Source organism: Eurosta solidaginis, chromosome 1 (genome assembly GCF_040869045.1).
Source record: "Eurosta solidaginis isolate ZX-2024a chromosome 1, ASM4086904v1, whole genome shotgun sequence".
In the NCBI taxonomy this organism is placed as follows: Eukaryota; Metazoa; Arthropoda; class Insecta; order Diptera; family Tephritidae; genus Eurosta; species Eurosta solidaginis.
In genome coordinates this window covers 280,208,695-280,231,289 of record NC_090319.1, presented here as the reverse complement: position 1 = coordinate 280,231,289, position 22,595 = coordinate 280,208,695, and the positions used below count along the sequence as shown (strand labels likewise).

At 36.2% G+C, this 22,595-nt stretch overlaps 1 long non-coding RNA gene across 2 annotated transcripts in view; it reads left to right on the top strand.

The window, feature by feature from the left end:
- The window catches only part of LOC137237378 (uncharacterized), a 109,289-nt gene extending 86,982 nt beyond the window's left edge, over positions 1-22,307 (top strand). For both annotated transcript variants that reach the window (XR_010948926.1, XR_010948927.1), the window contains exon 3: positions 22,263-22,307. This is a non-coding gene — a long non-coding RNA (uncharacterized lncRNA). The remainder of the gene's footprint in view (positions 1-22,262) is intronic.
- The last annotated feature ends 288 nt before the right edge of the window (positions 22,308-22,595 follow it).

Here is a 22,595-nt window from a genome sequence, read left to right as displayed (position 1 = left end):
TTTTCGCCCAAATCATTTTGATATATAGAAGTCTATATCTATCTCGATTCGTTTATGCCGTTACGGGGTACCGTTATGCGAACAAAATGTGTCTGTGTTTAAGACTGTCGACAGGGCACAGTGGTCGATTTTCCTTCGCTAGCAGAAAATTTAATTTTTGATGGTATATAAGAGATAATTTGCCAAGTCCATACTTTACTATAGGGTTCATGTTTGGTGGACAGCGATACCAGCCAGAGGTGGTATGCAGATAAGTTATCAAAGCTAGGTATAACGAGAGACCTAAACACTACCAGTACAGCAGCATTGTATGCCATTCTGCACATCCCGGGTGTAGAATAAATGGCCAAAAATATAGCGTTAGCAATCACAGCAAGGTTGAAGGTCTCGAGGCAGCTCCAGATAACGGACTCTGTGATCCCCTACTTGAGATCATAAGGATATATTGGGCCACAATAGAGCCGGGGGGTTGACGCAATTGTGCGGAAATCGTAGAACACACTAGGGCACGTGTATACCGATGGTTACAAATCAACGGAAATGGTCGAGTCTGCTATTTACTGTGTCGATCCAGAAAAAATAGATCCTACATGCTGCCGAACCACAATGTTTTTCAGGTGGATATTGTATCCATGATGAAAGCAGCAGAGCTTCTAGAGGAAGCGTGCTTAATCTGCAGTCACGTAAATATATACACATAGTGAGTGTCAGGCGGTAGTCAAGGCAATAATCTCACAACTTACTACATCTAGAAGTATCCAGAATTGCAAAGAAGCATAAGATAGACTTCACTCCGGCCGGACCCTGCATCTATGGTTTGCGGCCATAAAGCGGTAGAAGGCAACGAGAAGGCCGATGAGTTGGCAAAAAAAAGTGAAGCAGTCGATGAATCGATAATAGATAAAGAAGAGACAGGAGTTGCATATGATCCATCAAGCAAGAAAGGAGTGGATCGAAGCGCGGGGATGTGAAATTTCTAAGATCATATGCAAATTCTACGACGTCGGAATGACAAAGTTGCTTATATCTCTAAAGAAAGAAGACTTAGGGTCACGATGGGCATATTAACTGGACGATACCCTTTGGTGTCACCTGCTTAGAACTTAGGTCTCGCCTCGTAACAGAAAATGTAGGAAACGCGAGCTGCAGATGGAAACAATTGGGTACGTTCTGGGTTCATTTCCTGCTCTCACCAGACCAAGGCTCCAGCTAGTGTGAGCGGCAGGGTTGCCAGATCGACATTCAGCTATTAAACTGCCCATAGGTTAGGTCTCGTCGGTTACAGCAGTATGGGAAATGCGAGCTGCAGGAAGAAACGGTTGAGCACGTTCTGTGTTCGTGTCCTGCGCTCGCTGGGTCAAGGCTCCAACTACTAGGAGCGGCAGAATTGCCAGATGGCGAGTCAGCTATCACAATTTCAAAGTATTCGCCAAAAGTATGATGTTATTTTATTATGTTATTCGACTTGGCACCAAGTTGGGATTTTTAATTTTTCGTCGTCAAACAAATTCTGGTAACACTATTCCTATCGATAACGGATATTTCTGAAATATTGTAAGTAGCTAAATACCGGTAGTAGAAGTGGGATTCAGAGTGGTAGTGGAAGTAGGAGTTGGAGTAGTAGTGGGAGTGGAAGTGTAAGTGGAAATGGGAGGGAGAAGTAAATGAGAAGGAACTATGTAGGAATTAAGGGAATAAGAGAAGAACAAAATCAAGAGAAGCAGAAGATAATATATGCGAGGATGAGATAAAGAGTTGAAGAGGAGTCGAGGACCACCTTTTGCTTTTAGGAAAAACTTTTCTTGTTCCAGCCAACGTCTGCCGCATACGCTAGTTCTTTCTTTCTTTGCATAACTTATTTGCATCTGTAATCAGAATATTAAATGTCTGCCAATTTACATAAAATTCAACTATCAAAAAAACCAAATGCAGCAATCACATACCGAAATGAAAAATATAATTTAATAACGCATGCATACAAGAATAATTTATTATAAAGCATTTGTAGCTTGAATTGCGAGAGCCAATTACAATATTTTTGAGTCCCATTCATTGCCCTCTTTTGCTGCTAATAAATAAAAAGAAATAAGTGAAAGGCGCGATAACCTCCGAGGGGTTTTAAGGCAAAGCTTCTCTTCCAATTTGCGTCGTGCTCCTTTTTATTTTTCCTACAACGGGATGGGACCTACTTGTTTTATGCCGACTCCGATCGGCATCTGCGAAGCAGATGAGTTTCACGAAGGGTGACCCCGCTTAGAAAAATTTTCTTCTATTTTGAAATTTTAGAAACAAATTTTGATGTTGCTTTGCCCGGGGCGCGATCCCAGGATTTTCGGTGTGGTAGGCGGAGCATGGTACTATCACACCAAGGTGGCCGCACTGCTGCTAATAAGTACCTAAAATATTTGTTAATTTCATGCTTCTTGACTTTTGGAATAACCAAATGAGCATCTGATGATTTATTGACACGCAAATCCCTGGCGACACATTTACCCATATTAATTTAAATAATACAGAGGTAATTTCATTAAATATGTAATGCCAAACTGAATAATTAATGCGCATATGACAATACAGGTTGTGTTGTGGATTTAGAGTTTAGCACTATTTACAAATAAATTATAATTAAACATAAAGCAAAAATTAAGTTTTCCATGCCGTCAAAAAATGATGTCCAAAAATTACACGAAGTGGGTTCTTAAGCCTCGGAGCTACACTCTGTAGCAGCGAATCTCTCTAAGTGTGGGACTCTCTTGATGAATTTTTCGCATCTGGGACCGCATTTTGCATTACTTGCTACGTGAGCTCTTAGGCTATCCTCATTTTTATGGACTAAGTAAACATCTTTCCGTTGGCGCAAGAAGAATATTCCTCACGTATCTGCTTACCATATTCCAACTGTCTTATGGCTGACACTGACCGGGGATAAGATAGTTTAGTGTTGTCACCACTCACTTTGGTCGCTGGGTGAAGAGCTCGCATTCGAAAAATTGTTGGCAAACAAATGTAAATAATAAGGGGCCGGCGATTTATGTACCCTATGGTCTGCGCAGTTTTCTCGCAAGTTTCTTGATAATGTTTTGACGAGGTAAGCTTGCTATGAATCTTCATCCAAAGCTGCGTCTTTTTACTTGCTTTTCCCCAACCATTATATTGATTATGATGGGAGCCTGAAAATCATGATCTGGTTTTTCACTGTCGCAAGCTGCAGTCCATGGTGTATCATCCATCTATTTGTACTACGCATTACTTGGTTTAATTTAAGCTGCGCTAGCTCGCAGTACCGTGCTGTAATTGTGGTAGCCACATCGTTTACGAAAGTAACAAGAAAAGTACGGCTGCCTTACCCGAAGAGGAGTGCTATCGATTTTAATGGTCCTTTGCCAGATATAGATCCGGTACATTCCGGTAATAAGCACCATTAAAATATAACGGTTTCGTATGACCACATTGAACCTTGTGGGCCATTCCATGAGGAACTTGGGGTCGCCAGAGTTTCGGATGCAAAAGAAACAGGAATCACTACGTGTAGGTTAGGTTGAAAATTGGGTTAGAGGAGCTATAAATTGCGCTGGCAACACTTTAAATAATTTGGGTATTTTAGTCGCATCTTGCGACAAGCATATTCTAGGCCCCCTAACCCGCTGGGTGAAAGCCCTTTTTAACGCGTCGAGCATGTCGTCCCCCTGACGAAGTTGAAGGCATTTTTCTCATTCAGCGTGACGAGTTACACAGTCGGCCTTGTTTTGTGGCACGCCATGGTTTTTCTTACAGCGTGTGTAACCTCGGATATAACGTCTAGTTTGGAATACCCTATGTGCCGATGTAAAAGACCTCCTCCATCTTTAATAGCTGCTTTCAGTCCCTTTTTGAGGGTGATTTCCATAATTTTCCCAGCTGTGCTGACAATACATAATGACCGAAAATACGACAAGTAGTCCCGGCCTTTGTCTTTCTGGACTAAGACCAGTTGCGCTATCTTCCACCCAGTTGGAAAGATACTGGTTTCTAGGTAAACGTATACAGCAGCAACTAGGGGCTATTATTAGCAGCCAGTCTTATGGCTTCTGGCGATATCTCAACCAGCCCTGGCGGTTTTCCGGAATTCATAGCTCTCCTTCACTGAACGGTTGCTCCTCGTGGTCTTTGTAGTCTTCAGGTGAGGAACAGAGCATATACTATATTTGGCATCTTGTACTCATCCATCGTTTGTTTCGGTGGTGGCCTTTACTATTTTGAGTTGTTGTCCCCAAGGATCAAGATCCAATTCTTTGCAAAGCTTTTCCCAGCTATGAAGTTTGCTTCGCTTTAAGGCGCACCAAAATCCCTTTATGCCCTTTTTTACGCTTCCGCGTGATCTAAAACGTCGGCCTTGCTGCGTGTGCGGGTGCCCAGTCTCGCATTCTGAGGCATACTCTACGAAGCTTAGCAATTTCATTACTCCATCAGTACACTTATTTTTTTACCTCTTACAGTTCTCTTTCGTGTCATAGTGGTGTTGCAGGCGTGGCTCTGGCGACGCATGGTCGCTTCTACCGGAATGGTTACCCACATTTAATTAATACGATTGCGTTACCACATTACTTGTGGGACCCTAATGGGACAACTACTTATAACTTACACGTAAGTTTGGCTCAGTAAAAAACAAAAATATAGCAGACAGGTAGCTCCTGCATTGCGTTGGAAAAGTTGTATGTATCCGCAACTAAATTTCAATATCAAATAAACAAAATATAATAAACAAATTCGGATCATTTTGGAAGTTTAATAAACAAAATTTTGTTCGAAGACTTAATGTCAATAAAATTTTCAAATACTGCAGTAACTTTTTTGATTTTTTTTTTTTCGATCCCATTTCGTAAGAAGGTACACAGATTACCAGCTCCCCACGTCTGACTGTATGCATGTGTTTGCGGAGACGTTATTAGCGTAGGTGAAATACTATTTGTCCAAAGTATCAACGTATTTTGGCAATATTTCATGTTTTGCTTTTCTACTCCATGGCGGCGACTTGCATCGTTGTCATAAAACTTATGATTTTGGTTATAAGCGTTGTGAGCGAGCTGTTTTGGCACGAACTGGATGCAACGCTACAACACGAAAAACTAATTTGGCGACGTGATGGTGACATAAAGCAAAAGTAAACAAGAAAACTAATGCACTTAGTTGGTGGTGTGGATATATGAGAAATTGGCAAAATTGTATGAAAATGCTTTTTGGTTACGTGAGCACTGCGAAACAGCAAATAAACTTTTGAACAAACTTTAATGTAGTTTTAATTAAAGTTTGCCATTGAAATAATTAAAGTACGCGCGAAGTAATAAAGAAAATGTGGTATGCTATTCCTACATATATTTACTGGTAGTGGTTAGTAGTGGACACAGTTGCAAATTATTTTGTTTCTTTTTTGATTAATGAAAGATGCCTTTGCTACTCTTACGCGCGGTGTTACATTATTAAAGCTAGGATAAGCCTACCAGAAACGTGCTTCATGCCAATTAATCTCTTGCCTCAGTTTGAGTCAAACCATTCAAAACGCAATAGCAAATTACCCAATAAACAACAAGAAACTACTTTTTAAAGGATTGAGGAAATATTAATTTGATTTGCGGAGTTTGTCAATCAAACAACTCAAATAAACCAGAGTGTTATACAAACTGTGCCTATTAGATTATTTGCAGCCAGGGTGTGTAGCTGCCTCGAGAAGCAACGAAAGTTGTTGCACATATTTAATGTTAGATACCTGATTAAAATACCGGCCCAATCGGTAGTCAGTTCGGAAACGATTTAGGTTAGGTTGAGCTGGCCAGTCCATGAGGACCTCACATAGATTGAATGTGCCCGTAGTGCTATCAGAAGTATGTTTAACGACCAAACTGATAAACCTATCAAAAACCAGCAACCATGTTATCCTAAACAAATCCGTCCTCCTGGCAAATACTAGAAGCTTTTTATTATAATACCAGTCCACACATCAAATTTCAACATTCTAGGTGCATTATTACCAAAATAATCAGGTTGCATGTGTTTTCCAAAATTTTATATATATGAAAAGTGGGCGTGGTTTTCATCCGATTTCACTCATGTTCCTGGCTCCAGATAAGCCCGTATACCGAATTTGGTGCAGATATCTCAATATTTGCTCAAGTTATCGTGTTAACGGACGGACATGGCTTAATAAACTATTTTTTTCGATACTGATGATTTTGATATATGGAAGTCTATATCTGTCTCTATTCCTTTATACCTGTGCAACCAACCGTTCTGTTCACAAAGTTAATATATTATGAGTGCAAAGTACGCTGAGTATAAAAATGTTACGTATACGCACTGGTGTCCGCCTTTGCCGGTGGTATGGATATGTTTGCGCGCACCCAGAGATATTTTCGTGTTAAATCAATACATTTTCAAAACTTTTTCAGGTTAATGTTTTGCGACACGATCACTCATTATACCTTTCATGAAAATGAAATGGTATATTAATTTCGTCACGAAACCGAAAATTGTAAGTCCTTAAAGGAAAATAGATAGACCCACCATTAAGTATACCGAAATAATCAGGTTGAAGAGCTGAGTTGATTTAGCCATGTCCGTCTGTCCGTCTGTCCGTCTGTCTGTTTGTATGCAAACTAGTCCCTCAATTTTTGAGATATCTTGATAAAATTTGGTGAGCGGGTGTATTTGGGTGTCCGATTAGACATTTGTCGGAACCGACCGGATCGGACCACTATAGCATATATCCTCCATACAACCGTTTTTTTAGAAAAAGAGGATTTTTGTAATATCTTACCCAATTTAACAGATTGAAGCTTCAAACTTCACCATATACTTTCGTATATTGCACATATTGTTGCCTGAAAAAATTGATGAGATCGGTCGTATATATAGTATATATCCCCCACAACCGATTGTTCAGATAAGGAACTTTTCGTAATTACTGTCCCATTTTAAGAGGTAGAGGCTTCAAATTTCAACGAATGCTTAGGTATATAGCATATATTGTTGTCTGAAAAAATCATAAAGATCGGTGGTATATATAGTATATATATGGTGGTATATATAGTATATACATATAGTATATATATATATATATATTCGCAAATTTTAGCCCCATTTTAACAGCTAGAAGCTTCAAATTTCACCGAATACTTACGTATATAGCATATATTGTTGTCTGAAAAAATCATAGAGATCGGTTGTATATATAGGATATATCTCATACAACCGATTGTTCAGATAAGAAACTTTTCGCAATTTCTACCCCATTTTAACAGCTATAAGCTTCAAATTTCGCCGATTGCTTACGTATATAGCATATATTGTTGTCTGAAAAAATCATAGAGATCGGTTGTATATATAGTATAGATCGGTTGTATAATAGTATATATCTCATACAACCGATTGTTCAGATAAGAAACTTTTCGCAATTTCTACCCCATTTTAACAGCTATAAGCTTCAAATTTCACCGATTGCTTACGTATATAGCATATATTGTTGTCTGAAAAAATCATAGAGATCGGTTGTATATATAGTATATATCTCATACAACCGATTGTTCAGATAAGAAACTTTTCGCAATTTCTACCCCATTTTAACAGCTAGAAGCTTCAAATTTCACCAATTGTTTACGTATATAGCATATATTGTTGTCTGAAAAAATCATAGAGATCGGTTGTATATATAGTATATATCTCATACAACCGATTGTTCAGATAAGAAACTTTTCGCAATTTCTACCCCATTTTAACAGCTATAAGCTTCAAATTTCACCGATTGCTTACGTATATAGCATATATTGTTGTCTGAAAAAATCATAGAGATCGGTTGTATATATAGTATATATCTCATACAACCGATTGTTCAGATAAGAAACTTTTCGCAATTTCTACCCCATTTTAACAGCTATAAGCTTCAAATTTCACCGATTGCTTACGTATATAGCATATATTGTTGTCTGAAAAAATCATAGAGATCGGTTGTATATATAGTATATATCTCATACAACCGATTGTTCAGATAAGAAACTTTTCGCAATTTCTACCCCATTTTAACAGCTAGAAGCTTCAAATTTCACCGATTGCTTACGTATATAGCATATATTGTTGTCTGAAAAAATCATAGAGATCGGTTGTATATATAGTATATATCTCATACAACCGATTGTTCAGATAAGAAACTTTTCGCAATTTCTACCCCATTTTAACAGCTATAAGCTTCAAATTTCACCGATTGCTTACGTATATAGCATATATTGTTGTCTGAAAAAATCATAGAGATCGGTTGTATATATAGTATATATCTCATACAACCGATTGTTCAGATAAGAAACTTTTCGCAATTTCTACCCCATTTTAACAGCTATAAACTTCAAATTTCACCGATTGCTTACGTATATAGCATATATTGTTGTCTGAAAAAATCATAGAGATCGGTTGTATATATAGTATATATCTCATACAACCGATTGTTCAGATAAGAAACTTTTCGCAATTTCTACCCCATTTTAACAGCTATAAGCTTCAAATTTCACCGATTGCTTACGTATATAGCATATATTGTTGTCTGAAAAAATCATAGAGATCGGTTGTATATATAGTATATATCTCATACAACCGATTGTTCAGATAAGAAACTTTTCGCAATTTCTACCCCATTTTAACAGCTAGAAGCTTCAAATTTCACCGATTGCTTACGTATATAGCATATATTGTTGTCTGAAAAAATCATAGAGATCGGTTGTATATATAGTATATATCTCATACAACCGATTGTTCAGATAAGAAACTTTTCGCAATTTCTACCCCATTTTAACAGCTATAAGCTTCAAATTTCACCGATTACTTACGTATATAGCATATATTGTTGTCTGAAAAAATCATAGAGATCGGTTGTATATATAGTATATATCTCATACAACCGATTGTTCAGATAAGAAACTTTTCGCAATTTCTACCCCATTTTAACAGCTATAAGCTTCAAATTTCACCGATTGCTTACGTATATAGCATATATTGTTGTCTGAAAAAATCATAGAGATCGGTTGTATATATAGTATATATCTCATACAACCGATTGTTCAGATAAGAAACTTTTCGCAATTTCTACCCCATTTTAACAGCTATAAGCTTCAAATTTCACCGATTGCTTACGTATATAGCATATATTGTTGTCTGAAAAAATCATAGAGATCGGTTGTATATATAGTATATATCTCATACAACCGATTGTTCAGATAAGAAACTTTTCGCAATTTCCACCCCATTTTAACAGCTATAAGCTTCAAATTTCACCGATTGCTTAAGTATATAGCATATATTGTTGTCTGAAAAAATCATTGAGATCGATGGTATATATATTATATACCCCATATAAACTAAATTTTTGCCCCCTTTTTACGGCTAGAAGCTTCAAAATTCATCAAATTTCATCAAATAGTTACGTTTACGTCATATATTGTTGAAATACGTGATTCGCAGTCATAGTTTTTACACCCAGACCACAAAAAACCAGAAACTTTGCATCCTCACACAAAGTACCTACCTGTTTTTTATTTTATATTTATCTTAAAAATCGCTAAGGTATGCAGATCTGTTCACTATATATTTCTTATCTTATACATCCGATTATTCGGAGATTACGAACGGGATAAGATTATTGTTCAGCCCCATTCATGAAAGGTATGAAGTCTTCGGCACAGCCGAAGACAGTCCCGTTCTTACTTGTTTATTTTATATTTATCTTAAAAATCGTTTAGGTATGTAGATCTGTTCACTAGATATTTCTTATCTTATACATCCGATTATTCGGAGATTACGAACGGGATAAGTTTATTGTTCAGCCCCATTCATGAAAGGTATGAAGTCTTCGGCATAGCCGAAGACAGTCCCGTCCTTACTTGTTTTATTTTAATATGAATCAACTTTTTTACAGTTCCCACATGTTAAATCAACATGAATAGGAATATTTTGAATTTAATATGATCAAATCGCGTTGAACTAACAAGAATTCTTATTATATTAACACGAAAATCATGCTGAATTGACATGAATACATGGTTAAGTTAACATGAACTCATGGTAAACCAACACTATTATTTGTTAAGTTAACAGCAACTCATATTAAATCACCATCAAGCGTTATGTTCATGTTATTTTAACACTTTTATGTTGAACTAACGCCAGCACGATCTAGCACGTTCTGTGCTCGTGCCCTGCGTTTGCCAAGCTAAGACTCCAGCTATTAGGAGTGATACAGCTGTCAGATTTAGAAGCAGCAAGTGGCTTAAGTTCTAGAAAGCTTCTAGTATTTGCCAAGACGACGGAGTTATTTTATAGCATAGGTCCAGGCTATTGATAGGGGTTTTCAGTTTGTTCGTTAAATAAACTTCTGGTAACATTAAGGACTAATTCAGTCTGTGTGAGATCCCCATGGACCGGTCAGTTCAACCTAACCTAACGCTATCAATCATGTTAGCACTATCTTCAATGTTAGTTTAACACTACTTGCCCTGTTGAATTAGCACGATATGTCATGTTAAATTAACACCAACTTTTTTTTAAATTAACACGATGTATCATGTTAAATTAACATTATCATCCTTGTTAAATTAACACGATTTTTCATGTTGGCGCTTTAATGAAACAGCGTGCTTTTTATATTGATTTTGAACGAAATGTAATTGTGAATTAATGAATTGTGTGGGCAGCTGGGCCTACTTAAGTTGAACGCACATTCCAAAACTCATTCCATACTCTTGCCTTGCGTTTGCTTTTTGATTTGCTTTTATTACCAATTAGAATTAATAGAGCCAATTCTATAACTGTAATAAAACAATACTACTCGCCCCTGTTAGCAGTTTATTTATTTAATTGATATAAGGATACAAATATTATTATATTATTAATAAATTTCTTATCTGGTGAAAAAGCAGAATGGCCATGAGTCGATTAGAAGGATGCGATAAGAATAAGATTACACGTTTACATTAGGGTAAATCCTGAGTTAGGTTAAGTGACCGGTCAGTGCAGACCTCCCATAGATTGAATGTGTCCATAGTGTTATCTATATTCGTTTCACGAGTAAACGGAAAAACCCGTATTAGGTATCAGGACTTATGTTGAAGAATAACTCAGTTCTCTTGGAAAATACTAGAAGTTGTTTAGGACTTAGCTTAATTACTGCCTGGAGATCTGCAACCCTGACCTTGCGAGTCTTCTGTTACTATTGAGCCCTTACTTACGAGCATGTCACGCCAGAAGGCAGTGTCCAGTTAGTATGCTCATCGTGAGCCTTAATTCTTGTCCTTTTAAAGATATGTGACACTTTGTAAGTCTAATGTTTAAGGATTTCCACTTAATATTAGAAATTTTCTAGCCCCGCACTTCTGTCCACGACTTTCCTGCTTGATGGATAATATGCAACTCCGGTCTCCTTTTACTTTCTCCTAATCCAGCAAAAAAAAATTGATTTCTTTCTAATAATATAATGGAAATTATTTAAGCAAAAATTACCTTAAAAAAGTTTGGGTGTTTGTTCGTTGTGAAGCAAACATTCAAACATCAGCTCAGAAGAGCAGCTCATCATATTATTTAATTAGATTAAATGGGGAAAAGATCAGCTAGCGTACCTACTTTTATATTACGCTTCCTTGTCACATACATACTAAACCCGATTAAAACCGCTTTTTTTGGAGTGCATCATACGCTAAGTAGGTACCTTATGTATGTAAGTCTAGGCCGGGTCGATTTGTGGGGAGGCAAAAAAATCGCCCATTTCTCTGTGAAAATCATATTCTAGGGATCAAAATAAGAAACTTTGCCGAAGGAACCATACCTCTAAAACGAATTCTGATGTCCCCCCCTTTGGGTCGTAGGGGCAAATTTTGAAAAATCCCACTTTGAAATGCCTATGTTTTTTCTTTTTGGAGTTTATTTTTCTCTTTAGAAATTTATTTAGTCAGAAATATGTAAATGAAAAAATGAATTTAACTTAGTAATAGAAAAGACATTTAAAAAAATTATTAGAAATTAGCGTTTTTACAACCCCATTTTAAAACCAAGGCATCACCGTGATGCATTTGCATGTCGCAAACATAGTTGTATGGGTTTTTTATTCAACCGTTTTAAAAAATGAAGGTATCACTCTGACACAATTGCAGATCGTAAAATTGCTTGTGTTGTTTTGTTTTAAGCCACCACAAGACACAGCAGGTAGAATTGAAATTACCCCTACCCAAAAGTTCGACCCAAAGGGGGGGCCATCAGAGGTTTTAGAGGTATGGTTCCTTCGGCAAAGTTTCTTATTTTGATCCCTAGAATACGATTTTCACAGAGCGATGAGCGATTTTTAAATCGACCAGCCCTAGTAAGTATGAATGTATTTTCTTTTAATTTCGGTTTTATTTCGTCATTCCCGACATACTGAAACACACTCTTTTCTTAAACGTGCTAAACAAAAGTATATATTTGTGCACAACAGGCTCCAAGGCCTCAACATATTTAATCCGAATTTTATTACTGATATGTAAAGACAAACTTTAGTCTATGCACTCCGACTCCATTCAGCCGATTTTGTAAAAACCACGCGACTGTGTACGTTGCCGTTGCAAGGATTATTATGTACTTAGGATGAGATTAACTTTTTAGGAGACTGAAATTTGGATAGTCGACAATATAGAAATGCAAGACAAGAGAAGCAGAAAGATATAGACAGAGAAAGAAATAGTAAGGCATGTCAGGGAGATAGATGGAAGGGAGAATCAGAGGTTGCTACAAAAAGAAAAAATATGAACAGCTTAAGGTGTTTAATGGCATTACGATATTACGCCGGCAACACACACTTTCCGTATGAGGTGACTGAGATCCAACAGCCCAAGGATTTTTGCTGCATTCGGGCTATTGCTAGTACCGGAGCGTACCGGATTTATACCCAGGGGGCGTTTTGTCACATGCGTAAAGTTTCCAAAAAAATTTTCGAGGAGTTTTTTTCGGTTACAACAACAACATCTCACACATGCAAAGACTAGGGGAACATTTTCATGGAGATTAAACGTTTTTGACTTGCAGTGCTCATTTTGATTTCACAGAACTTCTCATGACTTGGAATTAGTGTCATAATAGCTCACAATAGGCCAAAACAAACCTCACTTAAAAGTGGTTATTAAATATGTATATAAAAGTACTCGCCTCACATGATGCTATTGGAACCAGTTTGGCAGTAGTCATGCATCCCATAGGGCGAAACTCTCTCACTGCGTGATAGTATCCCACATCCGCGGGGTCAATTACCTTTGTGGATATGAATGCTAGTGCACGAATGTAGGTAAATAATGAACAAAACCGCAATTGACACCGGCTAAACATGGCGATTTGAATAACAATGACAACAATTGACAGTTACACAATTATGGCTAGCAATAAAATTGTATAAACAACTACAAGCCAAAAAATAACAATAACAAATAAACTAATTAAAGGTATTCCACATAGACAATTTATACATACAAATTTCAATACATACATACTTTTGTAAATATGTATGGCTGCGTAAAAATATGAACACGTAATACACTTACCTATTCCTATCCCAGTACTAATTAAAACTATTTTTTTTCTAAAAAAAAAATATAGTTAAAACTAACAACAAGCAGCATGCTGGCCCACCATATTAAAGGTCCGGGATTTAAGTCCCATAACATGAAATATCAAAAACCTCAGAAAAGTTTTTCTAAACTAAGTCGCCTCGCGGTACTGGTCTCTTCTCTGTGTGTATTTCTGCCATGAAATTCATCTGCTTGCAAATGCCGTTTGGAGCCGTTGTTTTTTTGGGTTCCATCGCGCCAATTCAGGGGAAAAACAAGAAAGGCTTCATGCCATGTAAATTGGAAGAGGAGCATAAAGATAGAGGTCCTTGCCACTCTACTACTAGTTCACATATATTCAAAAACTGGGATTTTGGCCACAAGTTAATCAGTGAATTCGCCACAGCGTCTGAGAAGTCACAGTAACTCACAGCGACAGACATTCGTAAGAGGTTACTGAAATCCACAGCCCCGAAAGTTCGATGAATAAAAAATATATTTCGAGGCAATATTGTTAGTACCAGAGGAAAGGACTATCCATAGAAGAATTGATATGGAATATTTTTGAGTTATAACCGGATCATTTAGAGATTGTTTTCAGAACATTTCATTACCATTTAAGTATCATTTCAGGGGAGCATTGGGTTCCTCCTTCTTATAAAGTCCACTTTATTCTTTCTCCTATCTCCGCACTATTTTGCGATTGTGTTCGTTGTTTTCAAGATCAAATGGGGAACATATCGCAAAAATTGTATGATGCGTTTTATTCGTTCGGACAGCGCCGCAGATTTAGGCCAGTAATTACTATATCTGTATAATTGTGAACAATTGTTCATAACCGCTTGTTATTTTTTGTTGTCTATAACAAAACGGTTTAGAAAGCTGTCCAAACAAGATACCAAAGATGATACAACACCAAAACCGGTATGTCCTCAAACCAAATTAAAACGAAATCGTTGCAAAGCACTTCAAACCAAGGGTCCCTGGTTAGTACTTTAATTTTTTTTATGTCCAAAAAGTCCAGGCCAAAAGATTGCCGTTGCTCCAAATTTAGGGAATCTCGGAGATACCCAAAGCATTTTCATGACGAATTTCAAAAAAACTTTTATTTTATAAGTCAGAGACTAAAGGTTAAGTCTGGACTTGTTTAAGGACAAATAATAGCCCGGCCCTATAACTATTGAATGACTCATTCAAATGAAGCGAATTTTTCACCAATTCTTGTTAAGTGAGTCTCATAACTATAGCACACATTTTCCTTAGAGAACTAACTGCTGGGAAATTTTTGGTATATGCAATTTAAACAAAATAAAAATGTGGCAAGGTACAGTTGTTTATCCTCTTTCGTTTCAACAACTGATTTTTGGAATTATTATCTTCCATTATTGTTAGCGTCATAAAAAAGCAAAAGAGTGCCCTTATTGGGTATAGGAAATTGTTTCATAACTATAGCGCATTTAAAGAATTGTCTGAAATTCGAGTTTTTTCATTTACTTTTCATTGATATCTTTAATTTATTAGATTTCCATTTTTTTCATAACATTTAAAAATTATATTAAACATATAATTCACTAAATTTAAAAGTAAATTATCCTCCAGTTGCAACCATTTATCCAAAATGGCACACTTTAGTTCGTTTTGGGAGTTATATTGGTGGTTTTCAGCATACATTCTACGAGCTAATAATCCCGTTATGTTCTCCATGAGATTAAGGTTAGGCTAACGAGCTAGCCAATCCAAAACATTAACTCTACGTTCAGTAAAAAATTTGTTTGCCTCGCGACTGAAATGTATGTGTGCATTGTCCTGCTGAAAAGTCCTCCGTTTTTCACTATTTGGTCGTAAAAAGGAAAGAAGACTGCATTGAATTACATTAGCGTAATGTGAACTCTTCATTTTGAGCTCACAAACTGCAGCTCTAGTACGGCGTCGCATGTAAATGCTCCCCAAATCATCAACGACATACCTCCAAAATTTCTCTTTGAAAAAATTTGAGGCTCCTTCTCCAAATCTCTTCCATATCCTTTATTTCCGCCCGGACCATCTAAGTCCTCATCTAAAAATATAGCCTGCAATAAAAGGCGAGACATAAATATGAGTTCAAAAAAGCAATTCAACTTCCCTACTTGAGACCAGTACCATTTTCATATGTTTCTTGGCAAACTCAATGCGAGCATTTTTATGTCGCTCTGCTAAAAAACGTTCAAACTTGGCGGTAAATATTTGGAGTTTCTTAGAGAATCCCCCATTTTGTTTATTTGCCTACGCTTGTTCTTACAAGTGTCACCCATTTTGAAGAGCTCAGCGAGGAATTGCTGCCGTTTGTTATTATTTTTCGCCTTTCGCGATCCGAAAGCTTTCGTTTTGGACCCCCAAATCTTTTGTTATCATACTCCACTACTTTTAATAAAAAGTTGCTCACAACATTGCGACCCCGATCAATTTTTTTTTTGCAATTTGACTATTTTTTAAATTTTGTTCCTTACAACCCAAAATTTTGCTTCTTTCGGTTTAAGTTAATTTTATTCCACTTGGCATCTTTATAACCATTGCCTTAGATTTATACGTACAAAAAATGAGTTCGTTAAGAAGCTAGTTTTCCTTTAGAGAGTAATTTTCAATGTGATTGCTATAGTTATGACACGATTTCTTAAGCACAATCTAGAAAGTGTTTTGCTTTTTTGTAACGGTCAATTCAATGAAGGAGAGATGTTCGAAAAATTGATGGGTGAAATGAGTGAGGATAAATAGCTGTACTTTTCAGTTCTCTAAAGAAAAATGTGTGCTATAGTTATGAGACGCAGAATAAATTTCTTGATTTCAAAGTTTTATAATCAATTGAAAGATTTTGTTGGTAACATCAGAAATTTGTCATAGCAAAACTAAAACCAAGTGTCACACTTATACTTTTCCCGGGCCGGATATTTATTCTGTCCTTAAAAAATAAAAGTCTGGACTTAACTTTTTTTCGGAATTTAATAATTTCTTTGGACTAAAAAATTTAAATTCAAAAAACAATTTTTTCTGAAGCACATTTATTATAAAAGTAATAACAGTTTGGGTCCCTGATTCAAACTCTTATCCTGTCGGAAACATCAGCATAAAAAAGGATATATCACTGTGCCATTATTGTCACTATTGCAGGTTTGAAGTCCACAAGTACCTACATACATAGTTATCTTATATTTGATAATCCTTAAATTCTTTTGGTGGGCTCAGACATATCTGTACAATGCAAAAATATTAAATTCAATTAAAAGCTTGGTATGATTGTCACCTCCGCTTACTCATCAATAAATGTTGAGAGCACTTCATACTGGCATTAAGCAGGCATGTAGTAAATGCGTGTCTTTCATGCTTGCATACGTTTATGTAAATACATAATATGCATATGTCCATACAACTACCTGTAGGTTAACGCATTTTTACTCCCTCTGCGGCACGTCCTAAAAAATGTGTCACGTAGAAAACAGTACTTAACACGTACGTTTACAAGAAAAGTGTCTAAGGTAGGAAAGTTCATAAATAGCATATTTGTTTTATTTCTTTAAGTGCATAGCGAGCATTTGTGGTTGCATACTACACTTATGTGTGTGAGTGTGTGTGCGTTACATTTAGCAGCACTATTCGCACATTAACCATATGTAAATAAATCAATATACATAGTTTATACGTGTATGCAGTGGCTATTGGCATTATGCACATGCGGAAGGGTATTCAACAATTACGATGAAATTTTTTTATGAGGTTCACACATAAGTAATAATAAAACTTGCTTAAATTATTACAGCATAACCGATGGAATAGTTTTGGTCTTCCAACAAAGCTTTTAATAAGTTTCTTCGCCCCGCCAAATAGCGCCATTAGAAACACCATGAGAACTTGGTCCTTTAGAGCTTCCTTTTTGCCTTGTTTCTAAAGATGAGTGACGATAAGAAACTCTTCTTGGCCCAAGTGTTTTCTGTCATCTAGCTTAGCATTCCATTTCGCACAAAATAGGTAATCAGACCATCAAACATACGGCTCCATAGCTCTATTAAAAGTTCGGCAATTAGACAGGGTGAAAGATGATGGAAAATAGATTAAGTCATAACATCAAAGGGAGCAATATAGGGCAGGAAATTAAGCATTTTGTCATTGACACAGAAATGGCGTTAGCTGTAAAGATTAAAGTGTGCCAATACTCATCAAGATGGATAAATTAATTGTCCGATGACCTGAGCTCCAGCAAAAGCCTCACAATCAAACATGAACTGAGTCGATGGACTTCCATTATACCTTGCTTCCATCTCGTCATACTCCTGGGAGCCCCACGAGTAAGGGTTTTTCAGTATATTAAGACTTACCGTTTGGAATTCCATTGTACCTTCAACCCTCACAACCTTGTTTATCAAGTGTACATGAGCCTTGATAAACCCAAAGACTTCGGAAGCCCGTCTGTCACCCGATTTACGGCCTGCAGGAGGCAAGGTTTTTTTTTTTAGATGAATTGAGATACATCTGCGGTCTCGAATGCTCAACACCCGAATGATTCAATTGTACCCATTCGAATTAAGAAATCCGCGCGAAATTTGCCAAACCATATATATATATACATATATATATATACATATGATCAAACTGTGCCGCTTGGATAGCATCGACGCTATACGGTCTGTACAGTGATTTTGTATCCACCACCCACCTTCTTATCCAGTGCAAAGCCATCCGTTAATCAGTTAAGTAGCCCAACATTTCGTTTGGGTTCTTCCATCTCTTAACGATGCCATTCCTACAGGTTATCATAAAGTACGAGCCGAAGGCCTAAAAGCAGGGATCTTATAAAGAAGTAGTAAACAGCCAATTCATTTTACCCGGCCCACCTATTCCCCATGTTAAGATAGCTCAGCCCAGGGGCTTTCGGGACTTGAAAGAATTTAACTAGACCTCTGAAGCTGTTTTTCGTACAAAAAGATGGTAGCCTTTTCTGCAGAGCCAACAATTGCCGGCTCGACAGGAGATGTTCCAACGTAACCGCGATATCAAGAAATGATTGCCCATCAGAAGCTTCAGTAATTCCTCGCTTATCACCGCCCAGTAACAAATCACATTACTCAAAAAGCCTATAGGGGCAAGATTCCTTCGAAGAATTTTATTTTGAGCTTCGCATAATAGCTACAACTCTTCACGTTTGGCCAGAAGCTGCTCTGCGAGTTCCGCTCGCAATTCTTGCTGTCCGATTTCTATATCTTCGATCGCACCACGTGGTTTTATTATACATTTATACATATAAACAGACAATAAAGGTTTTAAGGTAATATCTAGATTTCTAAGTTTTAGAGCCATTTAGCACATTTACATACTTCGATCCCTCAAAATTAGTGGATATTTTCGAATATATCAATAGAGTATTTTTGCACCACCCGTACTTACTTGCATGCATTAACGTCTGTCTGTAGTTACATTACATCATTCAACAATTTTTCACCTTTTGATGCTTTATTTCAATATTTTATTAGAATTTTAACAGACAGGCCACAAGAAAAAGGGAAGATTTTTTAAAAAGTCCACAGGTGTGTGCGTGTGTGCGTTAGAGCTTCCTAGACTGCAGAATAAGTCATATATGACCGCCCTTTAATTTGAAGCTTATTTTGGAAGATCTAGGAATAATATCCTCCTAAACATATACTAAGTATATTGTACTTACATATAACTTTTTGCAATTTTTTTAACGGCTTGTTATAGATTTCGCTTTCATTGATTTGTATCGGTATCTATTTTATAACGAATCGATAACAAATCCATAACTTTTTGATAACAAATCGCTTACTCTTTGATATAACGGCAGCATATTGGTAACAACCCGACAAAATAAATAAATAACTTTTCGATAAATAATCGATAGTTTTTCGGAAATAAATCGATAGCCAATTGATAACTTTTTTGATAACCAATCGATAACACACTGATAACGAATTGGTAGCACTCCGATAACAAGTCTGTAACTTTTCCATGGTTAGTCGGTAAATTTTCTATATAAAATCGATAAATATTTGCTAACAAATCGATAATTTTTTGATATTAATCGCTGACTTTTCGACAAATCGATCACTGATTGATAAAAAATCGATAACTCATTGAAAACCTTTGCTACCGATAGCAAATTTATAACACTTCATAACAAACCGATAACTAGTCGATAACACACATGTTTAATTTAAAAAAATTTTCAAAAATATTTTAAAGTTTTGTTAAAAAACTTTCTGAATAAACTTTGCGTTATGAATGAATATTCTTAGCCCAATCTAATGTACGTACATTAGGACGGGTCGATTTAAAAATCGCCCATTGCTCTGTGAAAATCGTATTCTAGGGATCAAAATAAGAAACTTTGCCGAAGGAACTATACCTCTAAAACGAATTCTGATGTCCCCCCTTTGGGTCGAACTTTTGGGTAGGGGCAATTTCAATTCTACCTGCTGTGTCTTGTGGTGGCTTAAAAAAACAACACAAGCAATTTTACGATCGGCAATTGTGTCACAGTGACACCTTCATTTTTTAAGACGGTTGAATAAAAGACCCACACAACTATGTTTACGACATGCAAATGCATCACAGTGATGCCTTGGTTTTAAAAGGGGGTTGTAAAAACGCTAGTTTCTAATAATTTTTTTTTAATTTCTTTTCTATTACTAAGTTAAATTCATTTTTTCATTTACATATGTTCTGACTAAATAATTTCTCCAAAAAGAAAAAACATAGGCATATCAAAGTGGGATTTTTCAAAATTTGCCCCTACGACCCAAAGGGGGGACATCAGAATTCGTTTTAGAGGTATGGTTCCTTTGGCAAAGTTTCTTATTTTGATCCCTAGAATATGATTTTCACAGAGTAATGGGCGATTTTTTTTGCCTCCCCACAAATCGACCCGGACTAACGTACATGCATACCTATATGCTCCTACATCCTTGATACAAGTACAAGTAGGTACACTTGAATATAAAGGTGCAAAAATTTATTGACATGCATACAACTGACACCTTACATTTTGTAGTTGTTGTTCCTGTTTTTCGTTGGCCCCTGTAAACAAATCGTACAATTAATCCCTAAAGAGATTAGTTTCGGATTGACCTCTTTTGTCTTCATTGGGGCATAATTAAATCCCTCTAATCCAGTTTGGGTACAGTTGGGATTAATCAGTTTAAAATATACGTATCCCATTTTAAGAAGCATAAAAAAAACGGCAACGGCAAAGTGAGTAAAATAAAAAAGATTACGGGTGATTGATTCGAAATATTTAAGGAAAATGCGGAGCCCTATACTGAACCTAAATAACTTGGACCATATGTTCCATTATCGTCCGCCCATTTCTCTTTGAATGAGTTGGCGACTTAATATATTTTTTACTTTTACTTTTTGATGAGAAAGGGGATTAGTCTTCATTAGGTTCCATATGGGTACAAAAGTGAATGGTCCTGTCGTTCCAGTTCAGGTATAAATGGGTGCAATTAGTATCTTTATAGGACATGCTCAAACCAAACGGAACAGTTCAACTCATACAAAGAGATAAAAACTGTCATTAGTCGCATACTCCTTTGCGACTCATCCCAGATTCATCCTAGACTAATCTAATTTTTGGCAGGGGCTTTACATATTCAAACACACATATATATATATACACCAGGCACTTGCGTCCATTGTTGTTGATTCTTGTGGTAAAATTTTTTGATTCTATCTTAAAAAAAAATTTTTTTTTTTTGATTCTCTAACACACGCCATGTAATGGCTTGAGTAGTGTTTATTTGTGTTAAAGTGACTTTTGTGCTTTTGCCTGTGTAAACACCATTCTTAGTATGAAATATATGTATAATATTTGTCACTTAATGTACATAGATAGCATTTGAGTAAACGAAGACCGAGCAAGAAGAGGAATATTGTATGAAGCACGAAGTAAACGTTTTAACTGTCAAATGCCTTGACTTGAAGAAGCGTGCGTTGGTGTGCGTAAATAATCCATTTGCGTGCGAATCAAATGCATATTAAATGCTTTAGCGAATTAACAAAGATAAATATGTATAATGATATATAAATATCTTTATTTTATTTCATGTGTGTGGAGATATCTCGAAGCAGTGGTAGTTGTATTAAGGGAATAAGGATATTATGATAATCAGCTTAATATCGATCACCATGCGCGATATACATACATATGTACACATGTAGTACACTTTACTTTGTTCGCAAAAATGCAAATTGCTAGTTATCTTAATTAATTATATCAGAGTTCTATCAATCGAATAGACTGGGTCGGTCCCCGTACGAAATAAGAAATTTGCAAAAGTCGACCCCTGAAGATTTCGAAAATTTTGATACTTGCAAATTTTGCAGAATCTTTTTTTCATAATTTTACCTGTAACTTAGTTTGTTAATATCTGATTTTTCACATTGAATAAGTTTGATCTTGAGAAGCTCTATAAACCCTGTGATGTCCTTTTCATCTCTTCCGCTATATTTAAAATGTACTGAAAGAAGGAGGGCTAAGGGGCTTATACTATTTTAGTAAATTGTTGCCTTTACCAGCTCCTCGAAATGCTTTGAAGAGAAGAGTTAATGGCGTCTTTTTTTAATATCACTACGGTCTTTTCTATTTTGTTTAATTTTATACTTTTGTTAATTATTTCTTTATCCACTTTTTACTTTCAGTTATACAAATACCAAACAGACACATAAGAATTTTGCACAAACACGGTAGGTGCACACAAAAATAGAATTATAATGGAGAATTACTCATTTTGAAGTTTATTTATGTATTATTCTTTGTTCATCATTTATTATTCATTATTTATTATTCGTTGCCAATTATTCATTATATTTTACTCTTTGTTCGTTTTTGAGTATTAATTTTTCATTGTTCCATCGTCATTACTCGTTTTACACATTTTATTATTCGCCATTCATAACTCATTATTGTTTTTGTTGTTGTTGTAGCGATAAGGTTGCTCCCCGAAGGCTTTGGGGAGTGTTATCGATGTGATG